At 34.7% G+C, this 16600-nt stretch overlaps 1 long non-coding RNA gene across 1 annotated transcript; it reads left to right on the top strand.

Moving 5' to 3' along the window:
* Positions 1-8272: 8272 nt before the first annotated feature.
* LOC123550266 (uncharacterized) lies at positions 8273-12452 on the top strand. The gene is made up of 3 exons (XR_008371286.1): positions 8273-9857; positions 10730-10788; positions 12352-12452. It is a non-coding gene; the product is annotated as an uncharacterized LOC123550266 (long non-coding RNA).
* Positions 12453-16600: the final 4148 nt, after the last annotated feature.

Here is a 16600-nt window from a genome sequence, read left to right as displayed (position 1 = left end):
CTCGATAAGCCAAATAAGTAAGGCTAGAATGTTATGTACTACTAATTCAGGGTGCATGTACCACGTGACTTTTTCGCTAATCTGGGGTGCCAAAAACATGGCGGATACCTCGGTAAAAGTGACATTTTCTTAAATATCTTTTCACCAACCTGTTCAAATAAAAGGAAACCTAGATGAGTGCCGTCTCATATGAAAATCCGACATTCGGCTACAAGTCTTTTGTTTCTAAGTCCGTTCGTTTTCTCTAAAAGTGCAACCGCGCAACTGAAGTGAACAAATTTGATGATGTTAAGACGGGGGACATTTTCGCAAATTCAGTTGATGAATCCTTTAAGAGGCCGTAAAAGACTACTTTGGGACACGGATATTTGTACGAGTATTGTCTTGACATATACACTCTAAGATATTACAAATTAAGAGCCTTCGGTAGCTTCCGAGGCCGGATTTATCAAATTGCTAAGCAGGGGTCCATTTTTCTTGATGCTAAGACGGGGGCGTAATTCAATGATTTGGTAATGGAAGTCTTTTGTATTTCATTAACCCGCTTTATTTAAGTTTTTCCATGTTTATAACTGCTTACTATAAGAAAAATCCCGTTGTATGTATGTTAAAATTCAAATGGTCATGACAAATGAAGGCTTTTTACCGACTGTGAACTGTGAAATTTTACCTAAGGTGAAATACTTAATTTGACTGATTTAATGAAAAAATCACCAACTTTCACCTATGGTGTCGGCCCGGCACAATTTCTCCTTTGCTGTATAGTAAAAGCAAGCACTTTTTGACAGGGATTCAAAGGCGAATTTCACAACAAGTTTTACAGCATTGAGAGCTCTGTATATCTGAAGATTAATAATGTCCTTGTCAATAAATCACACTATCATCAAAATGAACTTCTTTGCTACATATCAAAGTATTCAGTCACTCTTTATGATTTCAAACCACATCTGTCATGGCGCCAGTCTGGAACAGTTTTTAATCCTTCCGCAAAGAAATGTAGTCCTGAAAAATACAGGGACAAAACAACTGTTAAAGACATAGGAAATGACACAAAATGTCAAAACAAGTCAAAGTAGAGATGGCTTCAAATCGGGAACTTCAAATTTCAAAGAATTAACTGCTTCTAGGATACAACGACTCGGAAGTACTTCAATACCTGGGTGACACCCTATCTTAATAGTTTTATTACATTTCCAGGTAGGCTTTGGAAAAATAGTAAGTCTGTTTTTATCGCATTAGTTTTGTCTTCATTGTTTAGTTAGTTTGCTTCTTTGGTTTAACTTTCGATAACTCTAGCTGAAACAGGTCTCTAATTATTAAAATGTTAACCGTTCTTACTTTTGCTTTGCTTCTTAAGGCAACCACTGAAAATGGCTGAGAATCTGCACAGCAATGTTAATCTCAATTTTTTTTTCTTTTTAGATCATAATTGTGTGTTGTTTTTATCGCTTTTGTTGGAATATATATCTGAACTGCAGTTTGAAATAAATTATCATACTTTCAAAGCCTTAAGAATGTTATTTAGATACATGTATTGGATTATCAATCTTATGTGCTGGTAATTTCTTCACGTGTTGTGAAATCAAAGTAAATGTTCGAAGGTTAAAGTTTAAAGAACTTTTTTTTAAACCATTGAATTACAACAAAAGAAAACATAATTCAGGGCCAATATTTATCATAAAACACATTACAGGTTAAATAGACGCAGTGATCATTTTGATACTTAATCATACTATAAGAGGTCGACCGCCTCAATTGTCGAGTTGTAAGATCTCTCTCACAGACGACCATGATTCGAAGCCCGAAACCGACTATGTCTCTTATGAAAGAAAGTGGACATTTCTTTTAAGAAGATTTGAATATGGTGCCGGTTTTTTCCCAGGAACAATGGTTCGATAAACTGATCACAATACAACTGGCGTTTTTCATAAAATGAAAAATAAATAAAGACAAATAAGTTGTGAGTAAGGTAAAATTATTTATAAATGCATGCAAAAACGTTGACACTATCAAGTTTCTCAGTACGTTGTTGCAAAAACAAATGACACAGAAAAAGAATTAAACCTACATGTATATTAATCGATCTACAAAAAAGATGAGAATCGGTTTCGAGCGTATACATCGCAGGCCAGTACTTCATTCAAACGACTTTGGACATTTTACAGGCTCAGTAAAATGATATTCTGTGGACTGTATAGGCTATTCGATACAACAAAATGAAAAGTTGGACACCAAAGGATACTGTGTGGAATGATTAAGGGTCATTGAAACACAGAACCAAAATATCCACCCTTTACAGTCTCCTGCAAACCACGGCATATCAGCTGTGAAAGATGTAAAGTAAGCCACATTATAGTCAAAACAATTTCTAGAAGTAAAACGGAGATGGTCAAAATGTGCAGTGCTTAATATATGCCAATGTAAGGTCGTAATATACTAGTAATAATATTATTAGTCTCACCGGGAAAGACCGATTGCCGCAGTTATAAGGTCCATGCTTTCTGTCGCCTCTTTCTGGAAATAAAGCCACGCAGAAGGCTTTTTCTGGAATTATATACCTTTCCACATTGATAATAATATTTCATATTTTTTAAACCAAAATGGACATTCCGAACAAAATGTCTTAAAGTAAGATATCTGGAAATAACATGTACATTTTATGACCAACGAAACCAGTACAATTTCCGATTTCTTTTGACATCTGTTACTGACGCTAATGTCAGATGCGCAAATGTATTTCATTCAGCGAAAAAAGAATTTAAAGTTAACGCGCCTGAAATAGAATTAAATATAAACTGTTGCTTTTTCAAAAACTTAACAGTATTTGTTACAAAGGTTACAAAGAATGATCTAGACATGACATTTTAGTCGACCTAGAAATGTAGCACATAAAGTGAAAGTTGGTGCATTTTCAATAAAATCGGTCAAATTAAGTACTAAGTAGTTCACCTTTAATAGGTACAATTTCACAGTTTACACTCGGCGAAAAAGCTTTCATATGTCATAACCATTTGAATTTTACTACACATATAACGAAATTTTTCTTACAGTAAGCAGTATAAACATGGAGAAAACTTAAATGAAATAGGTTAATGAAATACAAAAGACTTTCAATAACAAATCTTTAAATCAAGCCCCCGTCTTAGCATCAAGAAAAACGGACCCCTGCTTAGCAATTTGATAAATCGGCCTCGGAAGCTACCGAAGGCTTTTAATTTGTAATTTCTTAAAGTGTATATGTCAAGACAATACTCGTACAAATATCCGTGTCGCAAATTAGTCTTTTACGGCCTCTTAAAGGGTTTATCTATTAAATTTGCCAAAATGTCCCCCGTCTTAACATCATCAAATTTGTTCACTTCAGTTGCGCAGTTGCACTTACAGAGAAAACGAACCCGCATGAGGAAGAATTGACCTCATGACCGATATTGCAGAAAAATCGATATCAGGGGAGACAACAGCTATTTGGTATTGGTAACATATATTGGTAACAGGTGACCGGTATTGCGATGTCGGTATCTACTGCCTCCGGGTATTGTCACCTGGATGTTTATTTCAATATCAAGTGTAATAAAAGAGAAGGTTTTTCATAAGATAATTAAACAAGCTTGAATTATCACTGAGTTACAAATTATGGAAAAGGGATTTTCATTAGAAATAAAAGAAGTCATTTTTATCAAATGAATGTTTAATATGTAATTTTCTGAACCATAGCATTTTTAACATGTTATTTTATAATAATTAAATTAATTTTTATATCAATAGACCATATCTATCAGCAATAAAAACCATATTTTCATATAAAATTATTTTCATACATATTCTTATATAAGAAGAATGTATATTTTAACATGTTTTCGAAAAACAATGTAACAAATCGGCTGAACATTGCTATCTGTAAACCATTTAGATTCAAGTTAAAGGCAAATATCGATGAAGTCTTTTATTTATTTATTTTTTTCATTTTCAACCAAATCTGAAATGTAAATGACCCTTTATTTATATAGCACTAGCATTGATATTTTTACGGCGTCTTCCATCTATAAAAATATGCTGTCGTTGAAAAATAAAATCTGACATATATATTTAAGAAATATGATCTGATTTTACACTGTTTTAAATAACGCTGTCTTAAGTATAATATGTGTAAAGACCTAGGTACCACCACCCCTCCCCCCCCCCCCCCCCCCCCCCCACACACAACAAAAAAAGAAGATCGAACCATGTTTTATCCGATTTTATAACTTTTACGGCCATAACTCATTCTTGTCCAAAAAAAAAGGAAAACAAAGACAAAATATCAAACAGGGAAGTCACAAAATACTAATAAACTTGACGAATATATTTTAAAAATTGTCTGATTGATATGTATTATACCTGCTGCCACTATTACGTCCATTCTTATGTCACAAAAATACATACGTAAGTTATTTTGTCGTTTTGTTTTTTTAAACAGCTGTTTACAATTTATGATTACACAGGTGTAGGTTTTGAATTATTTTAATCTGAAATGGTTGAACATCACACGTATATCAATTCAGTAATTCTTAACATATAGACAAAATAGGAAGTTTAATGAATCGAAAATTATGGTATGTTTGTAAAATTAAAAAAAAAAAAAAAAAAAAAAAAAGATAGTGGCAATCAGCGTGGTACAGGTATTTTGCCGTATTCAGGCAGACATTATTCATTTTAATATAACTACACATATTCCACCAATATATGAAAACTGTTTGCAAAATAAAAAATATGCAAAAGATTAAAATCGCATGATAATTTTACCTTGTAATTACAAAACAAATACCCGTATTAAATTCAAAACGCAGTTATAGCCTTATCAATATTATAAACGTCTGTGTTGTTTTAACGTTCCTTATTTAGAGGTAATTGGCAAGTTTTATTACAGGTCCAATAAAAAGGATTTATGCGTGATGCATACAACATTTTATTACTTCTATATAGAAATTTGTTTCATGTAAAATTATCTTGAATTGAACATGTACAATAAATTATGAAAGTAAGTTAATCACGACGACATTTATGATAACTGAAAAGATCATGAAACCAGGTAAAATGTTCACGAAAACAAAAATATATCATTAAGTTACTGAAGTAAAATTCAATTCTGTTTTAAATGCAGATATTATTCACATTGCAAAATCATTCTTGTACACAAAAAAATGCTCCGGACATATTTTCCAGCTTTAATTAGATCAAGGCGGACCTTGAAATTTATTTACTCAAATTTATTAAGTAAAATATATACAAAAAATTCTGTATTTTACTTTTTTACGACAGTTTGCATTTCTGATCCAAGGATCGATAGGAAAGCTATCTCTTTTAATGTTTAATTGACATAATTGGCATAATTGACACTTGATATTTAAATGTATATGAAATAAGGTGAGAACAACAACATAAGAAGAAATGCGCATCTCTTTCTTTTTAGAACCGAAATATTAAAATGCAATATTTATCTTATATTGTTTTTGTGATATCAACACAAAATGAATTACTCGCGAAGTAAAATTACATTAAATGATTAAATCATTACTTTAACCTTTTGATAACAATACCGCATGTTCACGCGGCATACTATAATATCGTCTGCTTATGACGCTACAACAACAACTTCGCGCTGAAGTTAATTTTTCTTCGAAATTAGTGGAAATAAACCGTCTGAGAACGAATCAAATTTTTATTTCACAAAAATGAAATAAATATCATTCAAAAGATAAATTCAATGAGAGTAGGAAAGTTCTTGCACCTAAGCTTTCATATCAATGGTTTTATACAAAAAAATGCTTTGAAGAAACGCATGTATGAGATTTTTGCACATTTTATATGGAAACAAAGAAGGGAAAAAATGACGAAATGATGGCATCAAACTTCATGCGAAGAACGAATCAAAAATTAAGATAAAATTTAATTTAAAAAAACCTTGTGATGAATCAAATGTTGAACTTTGGTAATATGTTTGCACCTAAGGTTTCTTATTTTTAGTAATTTTGTTATTAAGTAAAATGTGTACATGCCCTTCTTATTTCTATATACAAAATCTGACCGCTATCGATTATTGGCCGGAGGAATATTCTTCGGTATGGGACTTTGAGACAGAAAACTTGTAGCCGAGTGTTGGATTTTCATATGAGACGGCACTCATCTATGTTTCCTTTCATTTGAACAGGTTGGTGAAAAGATATTTAAGAAAATGTTACCTTTATCGAGGAACCCGCCATGTTTTTGGCACCCCAGATTAGCGAAAAAGTCACGTGGTACGTGCACCCTGTAATTAATAACAAGAATTTCGGAGGACAGCAACGCTTGACTTTTCAAAAAACGTTGTCACAAAACCGGGAATACAAAAAAATAAACTTAATGAATAATTGCTAAGGAAAGTGGCATAACATATTACACAAAGCAAACTAGAGTTACGGTGCCTGTCACAGTGTTACGCACAATACGCAGCGGCACGTGCGTATAATTTTTTAGCCGATTTCAATGTGTCCGGTTGGCTATTTTACCAAAACTATCCGTTGAAGTAACTGGCACATCTGTGCTCCCAAACTTTGTACTCAGTTTTCAACGTATAAAAGAGAAATTCATATAGGGTAAAATGGGGTAACTGGGACATTGGGGTAAGCGGGACACTTTACACTTTTCAGTAAATTAGGGAAATACGGGTTACATCCCCAAAACAAGATCATTTGTTGTAAAAAAATTCTTCAGTTACACAACCTAATATGGTAAAGTTTTCTCCCGAAGAAATTGCGAAATGCTTCAAGGATCGATTTCTTTAACTATTTGATGTGAACATAACATATTAAATAAAAATAAGAAAACAATAAATTATATACTTTATATAATTATATCTATTTTTCTTAGATGGTGCAGTAAATTTTCTCGCTTCTGTTGCTGTCTAGCGAAACATTCAGTAGAAGTTGTCGCCTGGATTTTATTGATGGTTCTGCTTATTTGTTTCCAGTTATGACGTTAGCGGGCTTTTGTAAAAGTGTAATATGGAACTAGACTTGTTTGAAATATTAATATGTATTGTGTATCATTGCAAATCAAGTACATGGCATTATTCTTTTAAAAATTTATCAAAAAGTATAATAATTTTGTTTTAATGACTTTCATTTTGCATAATATATGATATTTTTCAGGCTTGACCATTCTAACATTATACACTTATTGAACGGCTTTTCGGTCAATAGTCAGAACTATTGCCCGAGGTCCGAAAGACCGAGGGAATATGATTTTGACTATTCGCCGGCAAGCTATTCAATAAGTGTTTAATAACCTGACATCAGAAATAAATTATCTTATTATTTTCTTCAAGTGTTCACTTCACCCCCAGCGTAATTTAGCACTGAACTGTAGACCGGTCAATAGCGCAAACTGATATGGACTGGCGTCATGTAATAAAAAATCGGATAGGTGTATAATCTTGTGATGTATCTCGGTAATCGTGACATAGTAGGAATAAGTTCATCTCTCAAAACCGCCCAAATTTGAAGGCCGTCGCACACATTTATATGAAATAATTCATCGGTTTTGCAACCCAGATACGATTAGAACAATGTCAGAGAGAGATGGTGTTAAATCTGGTAATTTGAACCATTGAACTACTATGATTACTCGGATAGCAACTTTTCTAGAGATCTCATGGTAATATAATGTTTCATTCTTAGTGTACATGCAAAGAAAACATTCATAAAACATTTCAAACCAACTTTTCATTTTTATTGACATTTTTGATGCCGTTTTCTTTGTTTACAGATTAAGATACAGTTCTTCAATGTCAAGGCAAAGAAGTATAAAATACTTTATTTTTATAACTCTTTGGTCAAGGTCAGGTATTGCTATTATTTTTTCCATAGACTTCCATTATAAGAACTGACCCTGTCACATGCCCCAAAATTGAGAGATGACCATTAAAATGTGATTCTTTCATTATAACAGCATTTCAGACACATAAAAATAGCAATTTTATATAGGCTTATCCAATCCATTTTTTTTTTACAATTTTCTTCAGACAAACCTACCCCCTTTCTTAATTGAGTGTCATTTCGAGGCAAAATGCCCACTGACACCTAGTATTCTAAAGAGAGAATTGAAAAGTCAAGCATTCAGCCAGCCACTTGTAAAATATTCAAACTTTCACAGAAAACATTGTATTGCTTGATTTTAGCACAAATTTTATGATTGTAAACATAACCTTTTATATCCAATCAGCTTACGTCTCATTGAATCTACACTTTTTTTTCAACCAATCCAACGGCACAGGTCAAAGGTATCGTCATATGAGATACAGCAAATGAGTCCGAAGCGCAACTAATAGTCAAAGTCTATCAGTCATGGGATTTAATCGGCATTTGTGTGAACTTTCCCCTAAAAAAATAACGTAACATGCAAAAATCTCAACTTGATCTCATTTCGGAATGTATATCATATATTGCTATTTATTTATTTGGGTTTTACGGCGCACCAGCACAGTATAGGTTATATGGCGCCAAACAGGACTACAAATTTTGGTTCAACATTTCATTTACACCGAAATAAAAGCATGAGGTATGGAATCAAAATTTGCATACCTGCTGGAATCACAGAGTTACTGCAAAACCAAGTGTTAAGACCCTATAAGTCGCCTCTTACGATCATGCAAGGGTAAGGCAGTGGTTCCAATTATTTTCATACACAGATCGTCCCAGAACCACATCGGTCATATATTGCTACACAGAACAGTGGTGCGGTGCAATGACCCGGCAACTTAAATGAACTCGTACAAAACATGTTTGACACAGTCTTACACAATTCACTCAACCTTTGTGATTTAATCAACGTGTTATTCCCGAGGCACTGTTCATGCTCAGTTCACTTAGCACGTAACTTTCGTGACAACATATTGTTATTGTTATAGCTAGCGCGGGTTTTCAGAGAGGCGAGTGAACAAAATGGTATGTAATTTTTTTATTCTCTGTTTTCTTTTCTATTTTCTTTCAATTGCTGTCGTTATTTCTTTTCTCATTTCTTCCGTTAAACTTGTAAAGATTCATTTCTTGGTTTTCGCCCAGATTATCATTCAAATTCCTGTAAACGCAAGAAACTACTTCTAGAGAAGTATCTAATACAACAGTTTGTTTTGTTTACACTGATTATAAAGATTGATTCCAAAGAATATTCATTAGCTTTATTGTATTTTACTGGGGGTGAAAAGCCAGTCGTTCTCGAGAATTTTTCAGCACGCATTCATTCCGTATAGGGACCGATGCCATTATTATGCACAAACTAGATAGGTATGATGGAATTTTCGCCTGTACTTTTTGCTATTGCTTGAAGTGAACGGTTGCTATGGAAACAATCAAATTATGTATTGTGCACGTATTTTTTACTGGGAACATGTTTTAAGTCTAATTTATTTGACTGTGACGACAACTTGGCATCCATGAAAAATTGTGCGAAAAAGGGACGCATGGCGTGGCTTACAACAGACTTCCGCACTACCATCTAAATTGAAATTTAATTTAAATTGATTTAAAATAACGTTATATACTGTTCTATTACATCATATGTTGTCAAACCATTATAGACAAATAATCGTTAATTGGTTTATTTTAGGGCCAACTTTTAACGTTAATCATATCCTTGAATACAGATTCCGGGTCTTTCTATCGATTGCAAAGTATCATGCAGTATAAACAAATATTTTAAAATTGCCTCCATAGCTTTAACTGCAACTACGTTTTATTTTTTGCAGTTTTACAGGTTGCTATGATGGCATTGCATAGATGAGAGACCATCCATGATTCATACACAACATCGACTGACGTGGTTTCAGATTTGGAGCAGGAAGGGTGTGTATTTTTTTCCTTTTTAGCTCGACTATTCGAAGAATAGGGAGCTATCCTACTCGCCCCGGCGTCGGCGTGAGCGTTAGCGTGAGCGTGACACAAATGTTAAAGTTTGCGTACCACCCCAAATACTTTCAAAGTCCATTGAGATATTGCTTTCATATTTTGCATACTTGTTTACCATCATGACCCCAGTCTGTAAAAGGAGGAGACAACTCTATCAAGCATTTTGACTGAATTATGGCCCCTTTTCGACTTAGAATATGCTTATTGTAATGTTAAAGTTTTACTCATAGCTTATATTATACTATCAAGCACTGAGAATAATCGAGCGCGCTGTCCACTGACAGCTCTTGTTGTTTGAAGTTTTAGCTTGTCGGATTTTTAAGAAAGAGTATACGCGGTATTGTCGTCACTTGATCGTCAGCGTTTGTTAAATTTTTTTGTTTAGGTCCGCCTTTTCTGATAAACCATAAGAGGTACAGTTTTGAAACTTTGCGCACTTGTTTGTCATCATTAGGTGACTGTGTAGGGCAAGAACCACAGCTGTGATATGCATTTTGTCAAAATTATGGCCCTTTTTGTACTTAGAAAATTTTAGTTTCTTGGTTAAAAATTTTGTTTAGGTCACCATTTTCTTAAAACTATACGAACTACAGCTTTGAATCTTTGCACACTTGTTTATCATCATTAGGTGACCGTGTGTAGGCCAAGAATCATAACATAACTCTGATATGCATTTTGTCAGAATTATGGCCCTTTTTGTACTTCGAAAATTTGAGTTTCTTGGTTAAAACTTTTGTTTAGGTCCATCTTTTCTTAAAACTATACGAGCTACAGCTTTGAATATTTGCACATTTGTTTATCATCATTAGGTGACCGTGTGTACATACAGATCATGGGCTATGGTGTTGTCAGATCTGCAGTATAAATGGTGTGTATGTTTTCATATTTTCTTTGTCTGGAATGTCTAAGGTACCTCTAGAATTAATAAAGGTTTCTGTTTTTAGCTCCACTATTCGGAGAATGGTGGGGGTGGGGGGGAGCTATACTACTCACCCCGGCGTCGGCGTCGGCGTGACCCTTCTTGGTTAAAGTTTTTCGGCAACCTTTGTTTTTCTGTCATATCTTTGTTACTATTGCTTATATCTTACTGTAACTTCACATAAACATTGTCCAGTATGCAAACAAAATATGTGTAGGGGCTGAGCCCAGTATACCCAAGGTCAAGGTCACCAAGGTGTTATACTTATGTTATTTTTAAGGTTAAAGTTTTTCGGCAACCTTTGTTTTTCTGTCAGATCTTTGTTACTATTGCTTATATCTTACTGTAACTTTACATAAACATTGTCCAGTATGCAAACAAAGCATGTACAGGGACTGGGCCCATTTTATCCAAGGTCAAGGTCACTAGGGTCTTATACTTAGGTTATTTTTAAGGTTAAAGTTTTTCGGCAACCTTTGTTTTTCTGTCATAACTTTGTTACTCTTGCTTATATCTTACTGTAAGTTCTCATAAACATTGTGCAGCATACAAACATAGTATATGCAGGGGCTGGGCCCATTATACCCAATGTCAAGGTCACAAAGGAGTTATACTTGGAATTATTTTCATGTTAAATTTTTTCGAAAGCTTTATTAATAGACATATCTTTGGTACTTTAAAAGATAACGACTTGAAATTCAAAATATTTGTTTATAACCATCATCTGCATGTGTGGTTATGTCATAGAGTAACATTATAATACATATAAATAAAATGAATAAAGTGGTTGTTGTTTTTCATTATATGTGCATTTCTTTGTATCGTAATAATTACATACCCCATAACGCTAATTGTATTTTTGACAGAATTATGATTATATAAGATAATGACTTGAAACTCAAAATATATCTTTACCATCATCATCTGCATTTGTTGTAACAATCCTAATGACTCTAGTGTGTGTATTTGATAGAATTATGCCCTTTGGTGTATCTTCCTTTTATAGTAGAGGTCTCATATTCAGACATATATTCATTTTACTGTCAAATCCCCGAATAGTGGAGCGCACTGTCTTACGGACAGCTCTTGTTATACACATAACTTTCTGTTTTTTCCCCTAAATATTAAAATGCATGAAATGGGTAGCCGCGGAAACACACGTCTAGGCAATGAAATAAATAGATGGCAGCCGTTCAGATGTACAAAGTTATACAGCAGATTTTGAAAAATACAGGGAGTGTACATGTATGTGTACTTTTTCTTTTTTTGTGGCAACATTTTGATACATTTGTTTCTGTTTTTCTGTATCTATACATTCAGCGTGAACAGTGTTACGATGGAAACGTTTCTCTACATCTAGGCAATGGTGTAATGGATGACCAACGTTCAGATGTTCTAAGTTATATAGCAGATTTTAGAGCATATAAGTTGTGTATACATACTTTTTCATTCTTGTACATTTGTTTATGTTTCACATATGCCTTTTTGTATCTGTACTCTCAACCTAAACAGGGTTATCACGGAAACGTATCTCTACATCTAGGCATTGGTATATGGATGGTCGACGTTCAGATGTACAAAGTTATACAGCAGATTTTGTAGCATAAAGGGTGTGTATGTTTACTTTTTTAGCTCGACTATTCGAAGAATAGTGGAGCTATCCTACTCGCCTCGGCCTCAGCGTGAGCGTGGCACAAATGTTAAAGTTTGCGTACCACCCCAAATATTTTCAAAGTCCATTGAGATATTGCTTTCATATTTTGCTTACTTGTTTACCATCATGACCCCAGTCTGTAAAAAGGAGGAGGCAACTCTATCAAGCATTTTGACTGAATTATGGCCCCCTTTCGACTTAGAATATGCTTATTGTAATGTTAAAGTTTCCGTACCACCCCAAATATTTTCAAAGTCCATTGAGATATTGCTTTGATATTTTGCATACTTGTTTACCATCATGCTCCCAGTCTGTAAAAAGGAGGAGGCATCTCTTGCTTTGATATTTTGCATACTTGTTTACCATCATGATCCCAGTCTGTAAAAAGGAGGAGGCAACTCTATCAAGCATTTTGACTGAATTTTGGCCCCTTTTCGACTTAGAATATGCTTATTGTAATGTTAAAGTTTTACTCATAGCTTACATTATACTAAAAAAGCACTGAGAATAGTCGAGCACGCTGTCCACTGACAGCTCTTGTTCTTTTGTTTGGCAGCACTTTGATATACTTGTTTCTCTTTTTACACATGCCTTTTGTATCTATGCACACAATTGCAACAGGGTTCCATGGAAACGTTTCTCTACGTCTAGGCATTGGTATAATGGATGGCCGACGTTCAAACTTCAGATGTACAAAGTTATACAGCAGATTTTGGAGCATAATGGGTGTGCATGTTTACTTTTTAGCTCGACTATTCATAGAATAGTAGAGCTATTGGACTCGCCTGTGCGTCCGCGACCCAATTTGGTTAAGGTTTTGTATGTAAGCTGTTATCTTAGTAACCACTTGTGGGAATGGATTGAAACTTCACACACTTATTCACTGTGATAAACTGACTTACATTGCACAGGTTCCATAACTCTGTTTTGCTTTTTTACAAAATTATGCCCCTTTTTCGACATAGCAGTTTTTGGTTAAGGTTTTGTATGTAAGCTGGTATCTCAGTACTCACTTATGGGAGTGGATTGAAACTTCACACACTTATTCGCTGTGATAAACTGACTTACATAGCACAGGTTCCATAACTTTATTTTGCTTTGTCACAAAATTATGCCCCTTTTTCGACTTAGAAATTTTTGGTTAAGGTTTTGAATGTAAGCTGGTATCTCAGTACTCACTAATGGGAATGGATTGAAACTTCACACACTTATTCATTGTCATGATCTGAAATGCACTAAACAGGTTCCATAACTCTACTTTGGTTTTGTTTTCAAAACTTTGCCCCTTTTTTGGATGTAGCAGTTTTTGGTTAAGTTTTTTAATGTAAGCTGATATCTCAGAATCCACTAATGGGAATGGATTGAAACTTCACACACTTGTTCACTGTCATGGTATGACATGCAGAGCAAAGGTTCAATTACTCTACTTTGCATTTTACAAAATTATGCCCCTTTTTGCAACTTTTGTATTCATTCAGTTGACAAGGCTGTTGAATAGTCGAGCGTTGCTGTCCTCCGACAGCTCTTGTTCTTCTTGTGGCAATACTTTGATACATTTGTTTATGTTTTACACATGCCTTTTGTATCTATACACATAACTGCAACAGGGGCTCCATGGAAACGTGTCTCTACGTCTAGGCATTGGTATAATGGGTGACCAACGTTCAGAGTTTGGAACATATAGGGTGTGTATGTTTACTTTTTATTTTTTGTGGCAACAAATTTGATATACTTGTTTCTCTTTTTATACATGCCTCCCTGTATCTATACATTTAACAGGGTTACCGTGAACACTTACCACCATATCTTGGCAATGGTATATATGGATGACCGACGTTTAGATGTACAAAGTTTTACAACGATTTTGGAGCATATAGGGTGTGTACCATACTATGTTTACTTTTTAGCTCACCTGTCACGAAGTGACAAGGTGAGCTATTGTGACCGCTTGATGTCCGTCGTCCGTCGTGCTTCGTGCCTCGTGCGTCAACAGTTTCTAAAAAAATCTTCTTCTTGAAAAACACTAGGCAGAATTACACCAAACTTCACATGAATGATCCTTGGATGGCACCCTTTCAAAATTGTTCAAAGAATTGAATTCCATGCAGAACTCTGGTTGCCATGGCAACCGAAAGGAAAAACTTTAAAAATCTTCTTCTCAAAAACCAGAAGCCCTAGAGCTTAGATATTTGGTGTGAAGCATTGCCTAGTGGACCTCTACCAAATTTGTTCAAATCATGACCCCGGGGTCAAAATTGACCCCGCCCCAGGGGTCACTTGATTTCACATAGGAAAATCTTAAAAAATCTTCTTCTCAAAAACCAGAGGCCCTAGAGCTTAGATATTTGACATGTAGCATTGCCAAGTGGACCTCTACTAAAGTTGTTCAAATCATGACCCCGGGGTCAAAATTGACCCCGCCCCAGGGGTCACTTGATTTTACATAGATTTCTGTAGGAAAATCTTCAATTTAAAAAAAAATAAACCAGAAGGCCTAGAGCTTAGATATTTGGCATGTAGCATTGCCTAGTGGACCTCTACAAAATTTGTTCAAATCATGACCCTCGGGTCAAAATTGACCTCGCCCCATGGGGTCACTTGATTTTACATGGGAAAATCTTCAAAAATTTTCTAAAAATAAACCAGAAGGCCCAGATCTTAGATTTTTAGCTCGACTATTCGAAGAGTAAGTAGAGCTATCCTTCTCACCACGGCGTCGGCATCGGCGTCGGCGTCGGCGTCGGCGTCACACCTTGGTTAAGTTTTTCGTACCAGTCCACATTTTGACAAAGTCTTTTGAGATAAAGCTTTGAAACTTTCAACACTTGTTTACCATCACCATGACCAGTTATAGGCAAGAGCACATAACTCCATCAAGGATTTTGGCTGAATTATGGCCCCTTTTGACTTAGAAATCATGATTAAGTTTTTTGTACAAGTTCATATTTTGACAAAGGCTTTTGAGATAAAGCTTTGAAACTTTCAACACTTGTTTACCATCACCATGTCCAGTTATAGGCAAGAGTACATAACTCCATCAAGGATTTTGGCTGAATTATGGCCCCTTTCGACTTAAAAATCTCGGTTAAGTTTTTCGTACCAGTTCATATTTTGACAAAGTCTTTTTAGATAAAGCTTTGAAACTTTCAACTCTTGTTTACCATCACCATGCCCAGGTATAGGCAAGAGAACATAACTCCATCAAGGATTTTGGCTGAATTATGACCCTTTTTGACTTAGAAATCTTGGTTAAGTTTTTCGTACCAGTTCATATTTTGACAAAGTCTTTTGAGATAAAGCTTTGAAACTTTCAACACCTGTTTACCATCACCATGTCCAGTTATAGGCAAGAGTACATAAATCCATCAAGGATTTTGGCTGAATTATGGCCCCTTTCGACTTAGAAATCTGGGTTAAGTTTTTCGTACCAGTTAATATTTTGTGTAAAGTATTTGACATATGGCTTTGAAACTTTTATCACTTGTTCAGTATAATAGTCTCTATCTGTAGGAAAGAGTACATAACTCTGTCATCTATTTTGGCTGAATTATGGCCCTTTTTGGACTTGGAAATTTGTTCTGTTTTAATACAAGTCCACGTTTTGTCAAAACTATTTGACGTGTTGCTTTTAAACTTTGAACACTTGTTTATCATCATGCTTTCAATCAGTAGGCAAGAGTACATAACTCTGACAACTATTTTGGCTGAATTAAGGCCCTTTTTGCACTTTGAAATTCGTTCACACATTGCTATTTAGTGCAAGACTTATCGAAATCCACCAAATACAGGAACATTGTTTGTCTAATCTTGTTTTTTCTTTTGTCTGAATATCTGTGGTAATATTTTGACCCCATTCTTCAATCAATTCTTCGAATAGTCAAGCGCGCTGTCATCAGACAGCTCTTGTTGACATGTATCATTGCCTTGTAGACCTCTACAAAATTTGTTCAAATCATGACCCCTGGATCAAATTGACCCCGCCCCATGGGGTTATTTGATTGTACATAGAAAAATCCTCAATTTTTTTTTAAATAAACCAGAAGGCCTAGAGCTTAGATATTTGACATGTAGCATTGCCTAGTGGACCTCTACAAAATTTGTTCAAAT

The sequence above is a fragment of the Mercenaria mercenaria genome, chromosome 6 (assembly GCF_021730395.1).
Source record: "Mercenaria mercenaria strain notata chromosome 6, MADL_Memer_1, whole genome shotgun sequence".
Lineage (NCBI taxonomy): Eukaryota > Metazoa > Mollusca > Bivalvia > Venerida > Veneridae > Mercenaria > Mercenaria mercenaria.
The sequence above is the reverse complement of the archived record's forward strand: the minus strand, read 5'-3'. Positions and strand labels throughout refer to the sequence as shown.